Source organism: Manis javanica, chromosome 4 (assembly GCF_040802235.1).
Source record: "Manis javanica isolate MJ-LG chromosome 4, MJ_LKY, whole genome shotgun sequence".
In the NCBI taxonomy this organism is placed as follows: domain Eukaryota; kingdom Metazoa; phylum Chordata; class Mammalia; order Pholidota; family Manidae; genus Manis; species Manis javanica.
Genome location: NC_133159.1, coordinates 47,733,643 through 47,751,287, shown reverse-complemented (window position 1 = coordinate 47,751,287; position 17,645 = coordinate 47,733,643). Strand labels below are relative to the sequence as shown.

General features: G+C 47.1%; 1 long non-coding RNA gene across 2 annotated transcripts in view; it reads right to left on the bottom strand.

The window, feature by feature from the left end:
* LOC140848897 (uncharacterized) overlaps positions 1-17,645 on the bottom strand; it is a 55,774-nt gene that overhangs the window by 17,161 nt on the left and 20,968 nt on the right. For both annotated transcript variants that reach the window (XR_012130180.1, XR_012130181.1), the window contains one exon: positions 14,948-15,106. This is a non-coding gene — a long non-coding RNA (uncharacterized lncRNA). The remainder of the gene's footprint in view (positions 1-14,947; positions 15,107-17,645) is intronic.

Sequence of the window (17,645 nt, the reverse complement as noted above, 5' to 3'; positions counted from 1 at the left end):
CCATTGTCACCTGGGAGCAAAAATCTCCCCACTGGTCCACCCCCACCAGAGTGTCCTGGACAAGTCGCATGGCCTCTTTGTGTACTGCCACTGTCCCCTGCAAGGCAGTCAGTCTGGGGAACTGGTCTCCAAGGGCTCAGGAACCCATTAGGGGGCAGGTAGCAATTTTGTTTACATGCATTTTAATATTTAATCCTAATCTATGTCTATTTAATTTTATCCAAGATAACAGCTTAATCTTTATTAGTACTTGCTATTTAGATTGATGGTAGAACACATCTATATTTTTAAATAAATGTGGTGGATAGAGATAGGTCTGATATTTACGGAGAGAGGTAACAGTCAGAAAATGTGGAGACCACTCTGCTAGATGGTTCCAAGGTTTCTGCCAAGTGCCTATCTTCAGTTTTGTGAAAATAAAACAGAACTCCCCGGAGGACTATGAAGCCAGGGGCTCTTCCTTTCTGAGCTTCAGCTTCCCCATTAGTTACATGAAAATAGAAGAACCTACCTCATAAGGATGTTATATGAGCCAAAGAAATAATGCATATACAATACTTAGCACAGAATATAGTGCTCAGAAATATCCTTATTTGTATATACAGATGAGGAAACTGAGATTATAGAAAGTTCCACAACTCTCTAAGGCCTGACATTCTTGTGTGGTGGGGCCCAAATTCAAACCCCTGCTCTGTCACCCCAGTCTGTCTTACTGTCCACACCCCAACACGGAGACCCCATGGCACCTTACAGAACTCACTGAGGACAGAGACCATCACTATCTTGCCCTTGCGTGCTCCTGCCCCTAGCACTTGGCACCACACAGCATACATCAACTTTCTCTTGAATTTGGTTGAACAAACAAACTGGTTCTCAGTCCCAATTCATGTTACATCTTCCTGTCAGCCTTGATTTATACTTTCCTTGAGGAATGCAAACTTCAAAGCTACTGCTCCAAAAGATAGGTGTTTGTTAAAATTGGTTGAAGGGATGAATAAGTGAATGAATGAACAATGAAAACAGACAGTATCTGTTTTGGCGTCAAGCCTCAGTCAGATTTCCTAAAAATTACAAAAGTACTTAGGAAAGGGTACCCTCCTAGCACCCGGGAATATTCCCTCAAAGCTTGAATCATGGTTTATAACTGTATGATTGTCAGCTTCCCCCCTGCCTCCCCCCATAGACTGTAATCTCCACCAAGTCAGGATGTGTTTTTTCTGCTCAGTGTCATATCTCTACAGCCCTGCCCTTGTCTGGCTTACAGTTGCTCTCATTACATGTATGCTGATGGAACACATGAGTACATAAAGTAAGATACCACCCTCGCCTCTCCAGCCCTTCCTAGCTGAGGCTTGGAGCATGAAGGTGACTTGGCCATGGCTTCTAAGCTAGCCAGCCTCAGAGGTAGGCCTACTGCCACCCAGTTTCTTTCCCCCTCCCTTGCCTTCATCGGGAAGACTAAGGTACTAAGAATCCCAGGAGTGTCTCTGAAGAGAAAGGAGAGAAAATATCTTGGTAATTCCCTGTGGGAATCAAGATGTATGGCAGTGGGGAGGAATCCTTCCAGACTGAACCAAGGCCAAGCTGGGAACTTGACCCAACTCTTATCATCCACCTACCCTGGTTCTTGATTAAGTAGATAATGACTGAAAAGTACTTTGCAAATGAATAGGTGTCTCAGAAGGAGAAACCAATTAGTACACCCCAGCTCTGGGCTCATCAAAACTTTGCAGCCTCTCTTCCACCCACCCACTCATCTGTCATCCCTCCATTCATATGGATGGGGTGAGTAATGGGCATCAGCCAGCCAATGCTAGTGGCTACTTGTGTGACTTAGGGCAAAACTCTGAACATTGCTATGCTTCAGTACTCTATGTAAAATGGGCACCGTAACAGTGTCTATCTTCTAGGGTTATGAGAGTTTGAAGTAAATGGCTCAGAACAGCGCCTGGCACACAGTATGTGCTGTGGAGTGTGGGTTTCTATGTGTCAGAACTCTGTGTAGGGCCCTGAGAAGACCCCCCTGTCACCTTCTCCTGTGAGCTCTCTGTTGTTGCCACGGGTACATGCCTGTGCTCCCAGCAAACACCCACTCCTCCACTGGATGCCAAATCCCATCCCTCTGGTCTGCTCAAAACACGGCTCCAGAAATTCTCCCCTTATGCCTGCATCATCAGTCTCTTGCCTCTGGATTTGATCATTCTCATCAGCATACCAACGTGATATTGTGTGTGTGTGTGTGTGTGTGTGTGTCTCACACACACACACACACACACACACACCCTTCTCTTGAGCCCACATCCTCCTGCAACTACCACCTTGCCTCTCTGCTGCTCTTTACAGTGAAGCTCCTCAGGAGAGCTCAGGACCCATGCACCCCCAACCTCCGAATTCTCTCCTCTCTTGCTCCTGGAGCCACTCTGGTCAGGCTCACGCTCCACCATTCCTCCAAAAGTGCTCTTTTGATGTGTTAACATCAACAGTGACTCTCACCATAAATCCAATGGGCAAGTCTCAGTCTGGGGCTTAGTGAACTGGGCAGCAAGATTTGACACACATTCACTTCCTCCTCCATGAAACTGTCTATATATGGCTTTTAAGACTGTCTATATATTGGCTTTTGAGCCCCTCCTATCTCAGTGACTTCTCTTCAGTCTCCTTGGCTGGCCCTTGTCCCCCAGTCCCACCATCCCAAACACAGCATGCAGGGGCCCAGGGCTCAGTCCTGGGTCCTCTCCCCTTCTGGACTTACCCCCTCTCCTCAGCAGTCTCCTAAGTCTGCTGGCTTCAAATGCCACCTATATACTATTGACTCCCAAAGGTGTGTCCCCCACCCAGGCTCTCCCGTGTCTGCTCAATGCCTCGGTGTAGATGTCTCTAGGTGTGGCATATTGAACGTGCTTACAAACATCATCTTCCTGACCCGTACCTCAGCAAACACCCTGAATTGCTTCTCTTTCTGTCTTTCCCACCCCACTTAACAACAGCTCAATCTTTCCATTTGCTCAGGTCCAAATTCCTTAGAGTCATTCTTAACTCCTCTCTCTTTTTCACACTGCCTCTCCAACCTGTCAGCAAATATTGTTGATTCTTCCCTCAAAAGATGTTCAGAGCTTGCTAGCCACGTCTGCCACCACAGGCTGAGCACCATGATTGCTCACCTGGATTGCCAGAAGTCTTCATAACAGGTTTCCCTGCTTCCTTGCCCTCTGTTTTCAACACAGCCCCCAAAGAAACCTGTTTAAACAGGAGGCAGATCATGTCATTTCTCTACTCAAAACCCTCCAATGGCTCCCATCACAATTGGAAGAGTGGACAGAGTCAGTGCGACTTCCCACGTGGTTCTGTGGATCTTCCTGCACCCCACAGATCTGTGCTCCCGCACCCTCTAGTGGGCACTCGCACCCTGCTCCCCGCTGCTTCTGAGACCTGCCCTGGGCAGCAGAGCTCTCCCTTGGGAGGCTGCACTCCGGCTATGGGCTCCTCTCAGCGAGGCCTGCTGACCACCCACTTCAGTTAGCTCATCTTCACCCCACAACTGTGTCTCCCCTGCTCGGCTCTCTTTACCCTGGTGTGACACACCAGGGGCTTTGCTCTTTTACCTGCCTGTCCTCCCTCCCTGGAATGCCAGCTCCATGCCCGCAGGGGGTTAGGACAGTTTTGTTTACTGTCAACCATACCTACTCAGTGTGCAGTCAACGTTTAATAAGTGAACAAATTTTATATCAGCTATGTCTTCCTCTGCTCATTGTGAGGGAAGAAGCTGCCTCTTCGCCATGTGTGTGCACCCCAGTGCTGAGCAGAGAGCCTTGCCACAGCCTCTCAGGAGGATTTGGCAGAGGAATGACAAGAAAACGGAGTGAGCACATGCACAAAGAATTCTGTGTCTGTGGTTGCAGGGGTTGGGCGGGGCTGCACCCATCATGTTCTTCCAGGAACCGTCATCCTTCTCAACGTGTTCCCAGGGATGCTCTTCCAAGTCAGATGGCGCATGTGGGCTCTGGCTTGGAAGGTACGGCCTCTCCTCTTCTCCCTGTGGGTTCTACCTGCCCACAGACCAGGGCCTGTGGTATCCCAATACCCTGGCCCCCCAGGCTCTCTCTGTCCTAGACTTGCTCTTCCTGGTGCCCACTGAGTCAACAGGAGGCACTCTGTCCCACACCTCCAGACAGGGTGGGGGCAGTTCCCAGGGTGAGGAATGGCCTTTCTCCAGCTGCCTGCCTGAGAATGTCCCTGGAACTCTCCCCTTCTGCCCTTGGGCAGAGGAAGGCCTTCCCTCCCCAGGGCTCCATCACGCAGGAGGTGGTGGGAACTTCTTTCTGAAGGTTTCTACTTCCTCAACAAGATGGGAAGCAAGGTCTTCCACTCAAAGTGATGATGGGCAAGGAGGTGTTAGAGTTTGGAGGATGGAGGAGCAAGTTAGTAGTTGGGAGTGGGAGAGTGACTGGAGAAGAAAATCACCGTGGCTTGCCGGGCAACAGTTAGTGCGTTTGAATGTTTTTCTCAGGCTGTGGTTAACTGCACAGCAGCAGACTCGGTGGAGAGTCACCTTTAACCAGAGCTGGGGTTTTGCCCAGTGTAATGAGTCAAGTGGGAACAAGAGAGATTGTGTATGTCAGGGAGTGACTATGATGAAATGACAATACGAGAGTTAGAAGAGTGTAATAAGGATGCCCAGTGGCCCAAAGGCCTAAGTTTGCTAGGAAAAGTCCGACAACAGCTTTGAAATTGGGACTATTCCTGAACACCTTTTCCAGAAAGTTCCTTGACCCACCTCTTCCCAGGCACTCTCCTATCTACTCGCACAGCACTTTATGCTCACTTCTATTACATTTTAGTACATGATTTAATGTACATTATCCTACTGGACTATGAGCACTCGCAGGGAGGAACCAGTCCTCACATTTCTTTGTATCCCGATGTCAGAATCAAGAAAGCACTAAGCAAGCACTGACTGACTGAAAAAATTTGTTAGAACCCAGACCATGTTCTGTGTAACAATAAATCCTCACATTTGTGTAGCAATTCAGTTTGTAAAGCAATTCCACATCCATGATGTTATTTCAATTTTACAGCAAACCTACAAGATAGCAACTCACTCTTCATTTACCTAAGAGCACTTACTCTGTGTCAGACACTGTCTTAGGCACCAGAATCCATGAGCAAACAGAACTGATAAAAGTCCCTCATTCCATGGGGCTTATATTCCTGCAGAAGGTGTTAGAACGCAGCTCAGCGAGGCTAAGCAAAGTAGCCAAAATCACAGGGCTTGCAGATAAAAGAACCCAAATCAGGTCACACGGCTGTCTGATTCCCAATGCAGGGAATGCATTTTTCACCGTACCACAGTTACCTCAAGGGATCGTGGGCTTATCCATGAGGTGTTTTGTTTGTTTTTTTCCCCCCTAACTTAACAACAAATAAAAGGAGACTTGGCAGAAATCCACACCCTGGGACTACCTTGGAACTCCTACCCTTATCTGGTGTGTGTGTTTAACAAAGATGTGAGAAATACCTGCCAGGTCTCTTCTTGCCAGAGCCAATGACAGAAGCCATACAGTATTGTGAGCACAGCGTCTGCTTGTGTGTAAACCCACAGGCATTTTTAGCAACTTTGAGGAACATAAAGAAAGCTGTTGGTTTTGTTTGCACATATTTTTCGCCTCTGCAGAAGGCTTCCCACCAAGCAGCAGCCTCAGAGTTGCCTTTTATTTGATCTTAAGACACGCAGTCTTTATAACTCACTAGCCTAGCTACAGTAGCAAATGACTTCACCTGTTTTTGGTGCCCTCACTTGGAAAATGGCTTGATAATAAAAGTGCTACTCTCTGGGTAGTGGGGAGGATTAAGTGAGGTTCTGTGGAAATACCAGGCTTTCTGTAAAGTTTTGTGCCCTGGGGGAGGGCTGTAGTTAAGTACAGAGGTACAGCCTGAGGAGAAGCTATCATGAGTAGCTGCAGGACCTGGATTCAAGCCCGGCTCTACCACTCATGGCTGCACAACCTTTGGTGTGTGCCTTAGTCACAGTCGCTCCGCTAGCCTGCTCCGTTTTCGACAGAAATAGTCATGCATACCCAGAGGATTGTAGTGAATGCTAGACACATGTATGTATAGTGGCTGGCACTGAGTCTGCATGTGATTGATTGTCCAGCAAATGGCATACTGTGTTCATCATCATTATTCTTATTATCATTATCACTATTACTAAAGTATGTGGCTGTTAAGGTCTACAAGGATTTCAGGAATTTTAGACTGGACATTCTTTGAGACATGCATTATGTCTTATGTGCTTCTTTATACCCAAATGCCCAAAGCTCAACCCAGCAGTTAGCAACTCCTAGTAAAGTTTGGAGAACTGGATCAGACGAAGAAGGAAGAGACAAAATCCCTAGACAGCAAAGCACAGGCTTGAATGAGAACACGTTTTCACTGCACATTCACCACAGGGCAGACCTTTGTTTTTACAGGTATTTATTCCTCATACAGACTTACAAGGCAGGTATATATGTCATCCACATTTTAAAAATTAGGAAGCTGATACTGAAGTCAAATCACTTGCCCAAGTTCACTGAGCTGGTGGGTGGCAAAACGAGGACCAGAACCCGCCAGCGTCTGACCTCTGAGCCCACACTTTTAACCTCTGCCTTGCACTTCCAGGAAGAGTTCTGGTTTGGGGTTTCCCCTTCTTCTGACCTAGTTGACTTCCTGGCCCACTGGTTGTTTCTGATGTTCCCAGAAGGAAGAGCAAATCTCTCTATAGGGGCCGAAGTAAATGATCTGCAAGGCCAGCCTGCTATTGTTTGGGTGCACTTGTTGTGTTTTAAGCAGGCACTGGAAATGAAAATGGAGGCCAGCACCACAAAGGGGTGGTCATGTCCTCCCATGCAGTGCCCTCCCATGCAGGAAGCAGAGGTTGCCCCCCTTGCCAATGGGCACAGGCGTCCCACTCATGCCTACCTCCTGGGAAGTATGTGTTGGCACCCAGATCTGAAAGGGAAGAAAGACAGGGTGAGCCTGCCCCCGGGAGCCCTGCCAGTGGAGTCAGAGATCAGCAGCTGGGAACGGGGAGGCACCAAATTCCTCCTCTGCTCCCCAACTTATGTGTTGCTTTCAGTAGGCCATGACAGGCAATATTGCCAATAGCCTGCTGTATAGCCCACACCTGGGTGTGGGAACACGGTCCCCTCACCCAGAGAGGGGAGAAGTCGTGCCCAAAGTCAGTCATCAGCAGTAGAGCCAGGACTGCCATTTTCCTTATTCCCAGGTCTGAAATCTTCCCACAATGTGATGGCAAGGGATAGAGATCAAATCCCAAAGGAACTGTCCAAAAGACTATACCAATAATGTTTTTGAGTGGCACCATAACAAAGCAGGTAACAACCTCAGGTGGCTCTCTACCTAAAGTGAGAGCCACCTGAGGTTGAATTCCAGCCCCGCCTCTAGTTTAGTGACCTTGGACGAGTCATGCAACCTCTAGAAACCTCCACCTGGGAACCAGGACCTCTCCCTCCCAGTCTGAGACAAAAACATGTTAGCTTTATTTCTTCCTTAAGTCTCTGCATATTTATTGGATGTTAAAATGGGCACTTTATGTACAATATTCCATTCAATACTGACAATAATGCTCTGGGGCAGGAATTAAGATCCCTATTAAGCAGATGAGTGCACTTGTCCAAGGTAAGTGAGGGGCCTGACTCTCTGCCTTCAGGGCCCTTGTTTTCTATGCTAGTTCATAGATATATTTTGTTTTGTTTTGTTTTTGTTTTAATCCAAGGGTGGTATGGATAAACTAATATTACCCTGCAAACTGATATCCAATGTCCAGATGTGAGACTTCTGTTATTTCTATTAACTGCCACAGTGCCCCACTTCCTTTAGAAGAACAAGATTTCTCTCGGCATGGTTTTCTTAGCACCTGCCTCAGAATCACCAAGAAGGCTCATGAAAAATGCAGATTCCACAGCCTAGTCCCCAGAGCAACTGAACCCCCGTTGCTAGGTGCAGGGCCGTTCACCAAGCTCTCTGGTTGACTCTAAAGCATGCTGAAGTTTGAGAGCCCTTGGGAGTTAGTAGCCCAATAAGCACTGGGTGAATTGAAGAGGGAAGACAGTTTCCAAAAGCAAAAATCTAACAACTAGCATGCTTGGAAAGCCATCTTGTGTGTTAGTATCATGGTATGGTCATCAGGGAGTGGCAGACCCTGGGCTTGGGAGGGAGAGATTTAGGACACTGAGAGGGCAGAACTGGGGATCCCCAGTGCCCCTATTTGCAGTGCCAGAGGGGAGTTTGGGCCTGGAGGAATGATATCAATCCAGTTCAAGTGGCAAAGCTTCCCGGGGTATCCCCAGAGGCAGGAAAGGCACCATGCCATCAGATCCCACAGCAAGTAATGGGAAAGGGCCAGGAAAAGAAGGAAATAGGGACCAGGTCCGGCCTCCTGGGAAACTGGCTAGAGGACAAGGCAGGACCCAGAGTTCCAACAGAGAGATAAGGCAAGATCTCTATGAAGCAAAAGGGCATTCTGAAGGTCTAGGACATAAGGTAGAGGGGAGCAGGAACAGGGAGAACTTGATGTAAGCCATTGATGAAAGCCCAAAGGAAATGGCCAGGACAGTGTCCAGGGGAGGAAGCCACATGGCCCCACTGTAGAAGTTGCAGGGCTGCAGGGGCAGGGGAGCAGGCACACAACTGCAGCATGCGCTCCGGAAGTCACCCAGCCTAGCCTAGCCCCTCTTTGCAGAGTCTGCCACTTGCCTGAAGCACATCGGGGTGTATTTTAATACCGGTCCTCCCATGATGGTGTGACCTCAGTCAAGCCCCTCCATGACTTTGGGCCTCCATTATTCCTGTTACACGAGGTGCCACTCTTGAAGACGCCAAGGTCGCTATCAGCTCTTCTATCGACCTACCAGGGTATCTGTGAAAATTAACTACTTATCGATGAATGATCAAGACCCCACATGCCTCTTGAACTCATTATCTTGCTGGTTTCTAGCTGATTGGTATATGCACATCTTCATCCTAAGCCCAAGCACAAGCAGGAGACAAGTCCCAGGTGGGTTTCAAGTCAGGGTTCCTCCCATGGGCCAGGCTGACTTGCTCTAGCTCTGCACCTGGGCGTCAGAGCTGCCCAGGTAACAGCAGAGAGCTCTACCAGGAAGGTGAGTGTGCTCACCTTTCGTGAAGGCAACGACAGAAAAAAGAAAAGGAGTTAGGGGAGCAAGAAAGAGGCACCAGGCACACCACACTTGTTGGGGAGGTCCCCAAGTCCACAGGGAGAATAGGAGTGCACCACTCAGGAGACAGGACTGAGGAGGCAGGGCACCTAGGAGCCCTCGGCTCATTTGCGGGTGTATGAAAGGGTGGGGCAAACTGGTCTGCTCACTCAGAAAATGCAGGCAGGGGGAAACAAAGTACCAAAATATTTCCAAGCAGGGTGGCAGCAGGAGGAACAGGCAGAGTTTTGCCTATTGTAGCAAAATTGACTGAAATCTGGGAAATATTTTTAAAGGTGATGGAAAGAGCCTCTTGAATATCCAGGGTGATAACCGAAGGGTGGGAGGGAGCTGGGAGAGATGGAGCCTGTGGAGCCACATGACTGTGCCAACTATAAGCAATAAGATAAAAGCAATTGCCTCCCTGAGCCTTAGGTTCTTTAATGTAAATGTGGGTATCACCTAAATTTGTTAGAAAAATTAACAACTGTACTATAGCTCATGGATCCTAAGATATAGATTTTAAAACTCTGAAATTAGGGCATGTCTTAATCAATGACATTTTAGAGTCTGAAATAATAGTATGTAAACTCATCACACAGAGTGGACATTCAGTAATTATGGACAGATATTATCTAGTAAGAGCCAGAAGATGTATCCTGTAATACATCCTGCAAAACATTTAAGGCAGATAAAACAATGCCAGGATGGCCAGGTTGCTGGAGAATAGGAACCACATCTTCTGTTCATTGTACACTGTTCTTGATCTGTCAGACAAGTAGGTATCCTAAAAGGCCCCTGTGGTTCACTCCGAATCAGAGATTTCAGATTCCTCAGACACTGCATCTGCTACTATAACATTACCAACTACGACAGAGTTCCCTGTTCTCTGAATCTAAACCCAGGACATGTGATTTCTCAGCATTTGCAATATGAAATCTGATGTCTAATCTAACTCAAGTCACCTGCTACGGCTAGAACCCCCCAAGGTTCTCAGAACCATATTGCTTCCCACTTCTGGCTTTTTGACGGTGCTCTTCCTTCTGCCTGGAATTCTCTCTTTCCTTCCCCTGTTCTGGGGGCACTGGGCACCACAGAGGCAAACAGATTTGGATGTTACCCACGGATTACTATAGCCTGGCAGTGTAGACCATTAAGAAAGTAATAACAAGTAGTGAGAGAGAACACAGGTCAGTCTGAGAGCAGGAAAACAGGAGGACCCTCTCCTCAAACCGGCTGTCTGACAAAACCCCAATCTTCTCTTGGGACATAGGTCAGCATGCCCTCCTCTGGGAAGCAGTCCTAGACGCTTAGGATGGACCGACTTCCCCATCAATGGGCCCCAGGCCTGTGGTAGCACTCATATTTTTGTCCTCTGAACCCCTGACTCCACTTCTAGACTGTGAGCTCTGCAAGGGCAGAAATGTGTCTTTTTCACAGCTGAATTCCCAGCATCATGGCCCAAACATAGGAAGGGCTCAATAAATGTTTGCTCAATGGAGATCATAATAAAGGATTTATTTTGTAGTGGTGGATTTCTCTATATGAAAAGTCCTACAAAAGATATAAATAACCCACTGCATTTAGCTGCCCTCTCCCTGGGCCTCGGTATTTGTCTCTGCAAAATAAAGGAATTACCGTTTTCAGTGCTTTTCTTTTTTAATTTCTCAATTTCTCTTCTTTCTCTATTTCCTCCCCTCCTTTCTCTCTCTTTCCTTCCCTTGTCCCTCCTTTCCATCTTTTTCTCTCTCTCTTCCCACATTTTCCTTTCTCTCTCTCTTTTTTTTTTACTAGTTGAATGCTTTCTTCAAATTAAATATTATTCAGAAGCCCAACATGTAATGCAAATAAAGACTGAAAGTAAGAGGTGGTGTCTGGAGCTTCAGAGCTTATCTCTGCTCTCCCTTCTGCAGGAAGAGTGCAGTCCGATGCCCATGAAGGACCCTCTCACCTCTAACATTGAGTCAGGCTGTAATGAACTGCACCTTGAGTAGCCACTCACCAAGGCCAGATATTACAATCAGAAGGTAACAGTAAGTATTTATCAAATGCCTAATAGGTGCCAAAACAGCCAGGCTCTTTAAGAAAATTGTCGTTTTTCACTTTATTTTTCCTGCCAAGCCTCTCTTTGCCCCAATTTCTTTATTTTTAAGTTAAAAATAATATTGTATTGTTGTTAGCTGCCTTAAATACTTTTGGAGAATGAATTAGAGCTATAAATAGGTATAAGTACAAAATACGACGTTTGCTTAATCCTCACAATAAACCTGTGGGGTTGGTTTTAGTAATTCTGTTTCATAACTGAGATCAACAGGGCTCAGAAAGGAAGCAAAATTGCCCAAGATCCTTCCAGGAAGGCAGCAAGCACCAGCCCAGCTCACACCTGTGGGTGCTCCCCATGCCCTAGCCCCGCCCTCTCTAAGAGGTGTGTGCTTACTAATTTATTTAATGCCTGCAAAACCTCATGAGATGGATACTGTTGTAGCCACATTACAGATGAGCACCCAGAGGGTAAGAGAGGTAAAGTAGATTGTCCAGGGCCATCTTCCCAACAAAAGCAAAGCCAGGCCTTGAACCAAGTCTGTGAAATGCCCAATGCTGAGCTGGTATTCAGTATGGAGCCCACACTCCTGCCTCCAAAGCCTGCTCCTTATTCCCTCCTCCTGTGGAAGGAACTCTCTATGCCCTCCCAGGTGGAGCTCAGGAAAATACACAAACGCCAGGGACACAGCAGAGATCGCAAAAGCACAAACCATGATCAGCAAGCAAAGTATACCACGTAGAGGCAAGTCTGAATTTCACTGAGATTTGGCTGTATGACCTTTTGCAATTATTTAACTTGCATCCATTTTTTCAGGCACAAAATGTTGATTATAATCTTAATGATCTCTGTGGTATTGTTGAAAGGCGTGAAAACCTGAGAATAGTATCTAGCATGGAATAAGTACTCAATAATTGCTAGCTCTTGTTATGTGTATCTAAAATGCCTAGGAATTAATAGCAGCCCGTTAGTTATGTGATTATGATCTCTGTCTATGTCTTGGGGGATTCCACACATCCGTGGAACTTTTGACCACAGGGAAGCTAGGACCTGCTGCAGAACTCACTCAGTGTGGGATCCTGATCATGTTCATTTTCTCCCAGGATGAAGGCTCCAGGTCCCTTCCAAGAGAAACGTATTCAAATCAAGAAATGCTCTTAAGCACCTACTGTGTGCCAGGCCCTGTTTGAGGCTTTGGGTCCAGAGAAATCATAGAGACACAGAGCCTTTCTGCTTGTGTGTATGTGTGTGTGTGTGCATGTATGTGTGTGTGTATATGCGAAAATATTAATAATAAATTTATTATTTTAACCATTCATAAGCATCCAATGCAGTGGCAATAAATACATGCACAATGTTGTGTAGCCATCACCACTGTCTATACCCAAAACTTTTTCATTCCCAACAAAAACTCTGTACCTATTAAAAAATAACTCACGCTTCCCTCTTCCCCTGGCCCCTGCAACCTCCATTCTACTTCTGTTTCAGCTACATTTTCAAAGTGTTTTCATTGTGATAAAATATGCAACATAAAACTTATCATTTTAACCATGTTTAAGCATCTAGTCCAGTGGCACTGAGTACATTCACATTGTTGTACAACCACCCCACTGTCCACACCCAGAACCTTTTCGTGTTTCCAAGCAGAAACCCTTTATCCCCACTATCTCCCCAGCCCCTGGCAATCACATTCTACTTTCTGTCTCCATGGGCCTGACTACTCTAGAAGCTCATATCAGTGGGATCATAGCCTATTTGTCTTTTTGTACTGACTTAGTTCACTTAACATAACGTCTTCTTGCCTCATTCATGTTGCAGTGCGTGTCAGAATTTCTTTGCTTTTTAAGGCTGAATAAGACTGCATGGTATGTATAGACCACATTCTGCTTATCCATCCATCCATCCGTCAGTGGCCCCGGGATGCTTCCCCGTTTTGGCTGTTGGGAATAGTGCTGCTGTGAGTGTGGGTGTACAGTTCTCTTGGCCTCTGAGCTGCCTGTGGTCTCATGGGGGAGACGACATGTAGATTCACCAGCAAAGGACCCTCAATGAACCTCCATTTCCTCATCTGTGAAATGGGCGGGGATTAAATGAGATAGCCCAGGGCTTAGGGCAGGGCTGGTGCTTCTGATCACCTGATAGTGCTGGCCCTTGCTGCAGCCACTGCTGCTGGTAGGGGCAAGTGTCTAGGGAAAAGGGGACTGAAAATCGGGTGGTCAGCTTGAGGTCTCTCACAAATATCACATCAACCCACTCTCAACGACATGCTGGCAACTCAGCCTGAAGACCTCAATTTCCCAGATGAAGAAATAGACTGGGGTCCCTTGGCTATGAATGATAGAGGTGGGCCTGGAGTGTGGCTCCTTGAGCCTCTTACGTCTAGTAAAGGCCTGGGGAAGGCAGGTGCAGCCTGCAAAATCTCCCTCAAATGCCTGCAGAGCGGACCTAGGGGAGCACACCCACTTGTGTCAGATGTGGGAGAGAAGAGCTGGGGAGGCAGAAGGGAGGAAAGGGGCTAAGGTGGAGGCAGGGGGAACAGCCTGAGCATGTGCCATGTGGTGGAAGGTGCAATGCACGCAGGGGAAATGGGAGGAGACTGGTTTATAGGCAGCAAAGAGAATTGCATGTGAGAAGGTGGGGCTGGGTCACTGAGGGCACAGCAAGGTGGCCCAGCCCAGCCCGGTTCCAGGACTGGGAGGGCTTGGATGAGCTGCCCAAGGTGGTGTTTCAGGGGAATTAGTCAGACTGATTGGACAAAGGCACCTGCCTCACAACAGATCCCTGTCCTCAAACCACAGAGGGTGTTTTACAAATTCAATGTGTGTTTAACCAACATGATGTACATAGTTAAAGAAATCAGTTCTATAAAAGCCATTCCCCAGATTTCCCTCAATCACCAAATCTTACTGCCCAGAGGAAGCCACTGACCAGGAGTTCTAAGATTTAACTCCATCTTTCTAAATAATGTGTTTAAACATCTCTTTCTATTTTCTGAAACATGCCCTATTGGCTTGTGTGATGGTGGAGAAGGATCTAGCTCTCTTCTCTACAGAGCTACCTCTCCTCCCCACAACTTTCCAGTCTAATTACAACATAATTTGTATTTAGATTTAGTGTTTATAGGTTTGTGACCATGTCACTCACAACTGAACCATATCCTATTTTTATTAAATTTCTGCATTTGTACAAATTGTTCTTTTTGCTGAAATCCAGGTTTTGGTTTTTAAATCAATTTGCTTACTTTTCTAAGTACACTCACCTGTCTCCTTTCCATGGGAATGTAAGTGTTCTCTCAGAAACTACAAGCACAACAGGTAGTCAAACCATCTGCCTCTTACTTCCCTCCAGTGCTGTCAGTGCTTCTGCTCAAATCTGGACACTCGTTCTCTGCCAGCTGCAGAGATGTAGCTGTGCTAAGCTGGGACTCAGTGGGGCCCCGATACCAGACAGAGGAACAGGGTCAGATGCATCTTGGCCCAATCATCATTCATTTATAGATTTTATTCAGAAAATATCTGCTATGTGCTTTTTACATCCCAAAGAGGTCAATTGCCAGAAGCCAATGATACAAAGATGAATTAGATGTGGTCCCTACTTTCAAAGGGGTCTGAGACCATGCAGTTGGCACAAGTAAATGCTTGTCCAGAGGAGAGCTCTGAGAGTTATGGGGCACTAGAGGGGAAGTTCTTACCTCAATTTTGGGAGAGCTAGTATGGAAGGCTTCCTGGAGGAGGTAAGTCTGAATGAGTCTCAACTTGTCAGGAGTTTTCTAAGAGTTCTGGGAAGGGCATTCCGGGTAGAAGAGCATCAGGTACACAGTCACGGGAGCATGAGAAAGCATGACTCATTCCTGGAATTTTAAATAAGTAATTAGTGATGATGATGCGGGAGGAGTCCAGTTGAGAGGGAGGGAGGCAGGGTCCTGTGTGCCAGGCTAAGACGACTGAAGGGAAATGGGGAGCCATAGAAGGATCTTAAAGAGGGAAGACATGATCAGGTCTGAATTTTTAAAAAGACAGGATGGCTGCAGAGTGTCAGATAGATTGGAGAGAGAGAGACAAGCTGGTGGGGGAGACATTAAGGTATGGTGAAGGATAAGGAGGGATGAACACCAGCCCTGGGGTGAGGTATGGGCTCATGAGCCCTTACTGAGACCAATGGACTGGACCTGGAGTCACAGGGAATATGCAGGGCTGGACAATAAGTGCCAGGTGGCCATAGGAAAAGATGTTTCAATGCAACATGTGTCTTCTGGGAAACCAGAAGATACTCTGGTCTGAGAACAAGGGAATTGGCTTCTTGGGGTGTTTGGAGGGCCAGAGATGCTGAGAGATGGATGCCCAAGGACTGAGGGAGCAGGGCCAGGGCCCAGGGCTTTCAGAACTTAGAGGGCAGAGGCAAGATTAAAAGGCCGTGGAGTCAGAGGAGTTAGTACAGTCCAGTTGGTAAGAGCACAAGCTCTGGACTCAGGGCAGCCCTTGGTTTAAATGCCAGCTCTGCCACCTGCTTGCAGAGCCTCTGTTTCCCATTCTACAAAGTGGGGACCACAACCCTACCTACCTGGGGGCGTGGGGGGAGGTATAAAGATTAAATGAGACCCTGGCTATAAAGTGCTTGGCACAGTGCCTAGAACATAAATGCTTCATTTTGTGACTCCCTGATATTTGTTTTGGGGAGAAAGAACATCTTCAAAAAGCAGGTGAGATCTGAGCTGACCTCAGATGAGGAGGGGGTAGGCCTAGCTTCACGGCGTGTGACATGTGCAGTCACACTGGGCCCCATGCTCAGAAGAGCCCTATACTCGATTTAATGCTCTGCTTTGCTATCTTTAAGTTCTTAACAATTATTGAACAAGGAGCCCTACATTTCCATTTTTCACTGAATCCCACAAATTATGTAGTGGTGCTGTGAGTAGGAGACCGTCAGAGAAGAGAGGGTACTTTTGAAGCCATAGGGACCTGAGTATGCAACGACATGCTGGAACTCAAGACTCAGCCTGCTCCGGAAACAGGGCCAGCATAGTCTTTCTAGCTGGAGAGGTACATACAGAGAGAAAGCTGTAGAAATTCAAAGTGGAAAACAGGGAAAAGGCCTCATATGCAACCATAAGGTGTAGGATGTTATACAGTGTTTACATGGGGGGCCTTCCGCACTGTAAATCTGAAAGTGGTGAGGTTGGACAGCATTGTGGCGATGTGGGGGGTGAATGGTGTAGACGGTATTATGATCTGCACTTTACAGATAAGGAAAGTGAGAGCCAGACAGGCAGTGTGAGCAGAGTTGTGATATGATATTCATAGGCTCTAGGCACTTTTGGCTTCAGGAACCCATCTCCATAAATATACACATAAATGTAAATATTAATATAAATATACACATACATGTATCTATACATCTATGTGTGTGTATAATTATACTTTATAACTGCATTGGTATAAAGGCAAATACATTAATATTCTAAATGAAAAACATGTTCTTTGACCTGGAGTACAGTGGGCCCGAGGCACTGTACTTGCTGTACTTTACAGGTAAGTCACCCAGGGTATGAGTTGCTCAGCAACTCCTGCTCTTCAGATGCTACAACCAGGTTCCAGGGTCTTTCTAGATGGGAGGGCAGTCCTTTTTCTTCTCAAGGGGAATGGCAGCCAGTCCCTAAGGCCCTTTCAGTTGGGACTTTCTTTGCCTCCAAGAATTTTCTATCCCGATTTCCTCCTACGGGGCTGATGGCTATTTGGGTTTAGAGCCAGATGGTGGGGCTGAGTGACCTCTAAAGGAGAGAAAGTTGCAAATGTCCTGGGCTTGGGGATAAATCAAGGGTTTCTGCATCTGAAGATGTCTACAACTTTACTTCTGGTGCCACCTACAGCATCACCCCGGAGACTGGGCTGCCTGCCTACCCCACCCATCGGAGGGCGGGGAGACTGAGTCACCATCAGCTGCTGAGGGTGCTGTCTGGAAAGGAGAAACATCACCATCTGTCCATCTGTCTGTCTGGGGTTCCAGGAAAACCTGTGTGGAGGTAGGGAGAGTATACAGGCCTTTCTTTGTGTGTTAACTGTTCACGTAGCCCTGGAGAAGTTTCCAAACGTGTAGGTCCCCACTTTACATCCTTCCTCGGAATTTCCTCATGCATTCCTTACTGGCCTTATCTTTCTTACCCCAGATGGTGGCAGGATGGCCTGGTTCATGAGTTACATGATTCAGTCCTCCCAGCTCCCAGCTTTGGCTACTGGATGTACCTGGGTAAGCGGGCAGGAGACAGCACAGAAAGTGCCAATTTGGGAAAGAAAGAGGTCTGGCCTGGTTATCACTGTAGGTCTCAACCTCCCCTCACCTGCCCATCACATTCCGCCAAGCTGCAGACCATGTCTTCCTGGGTATTCATAGTG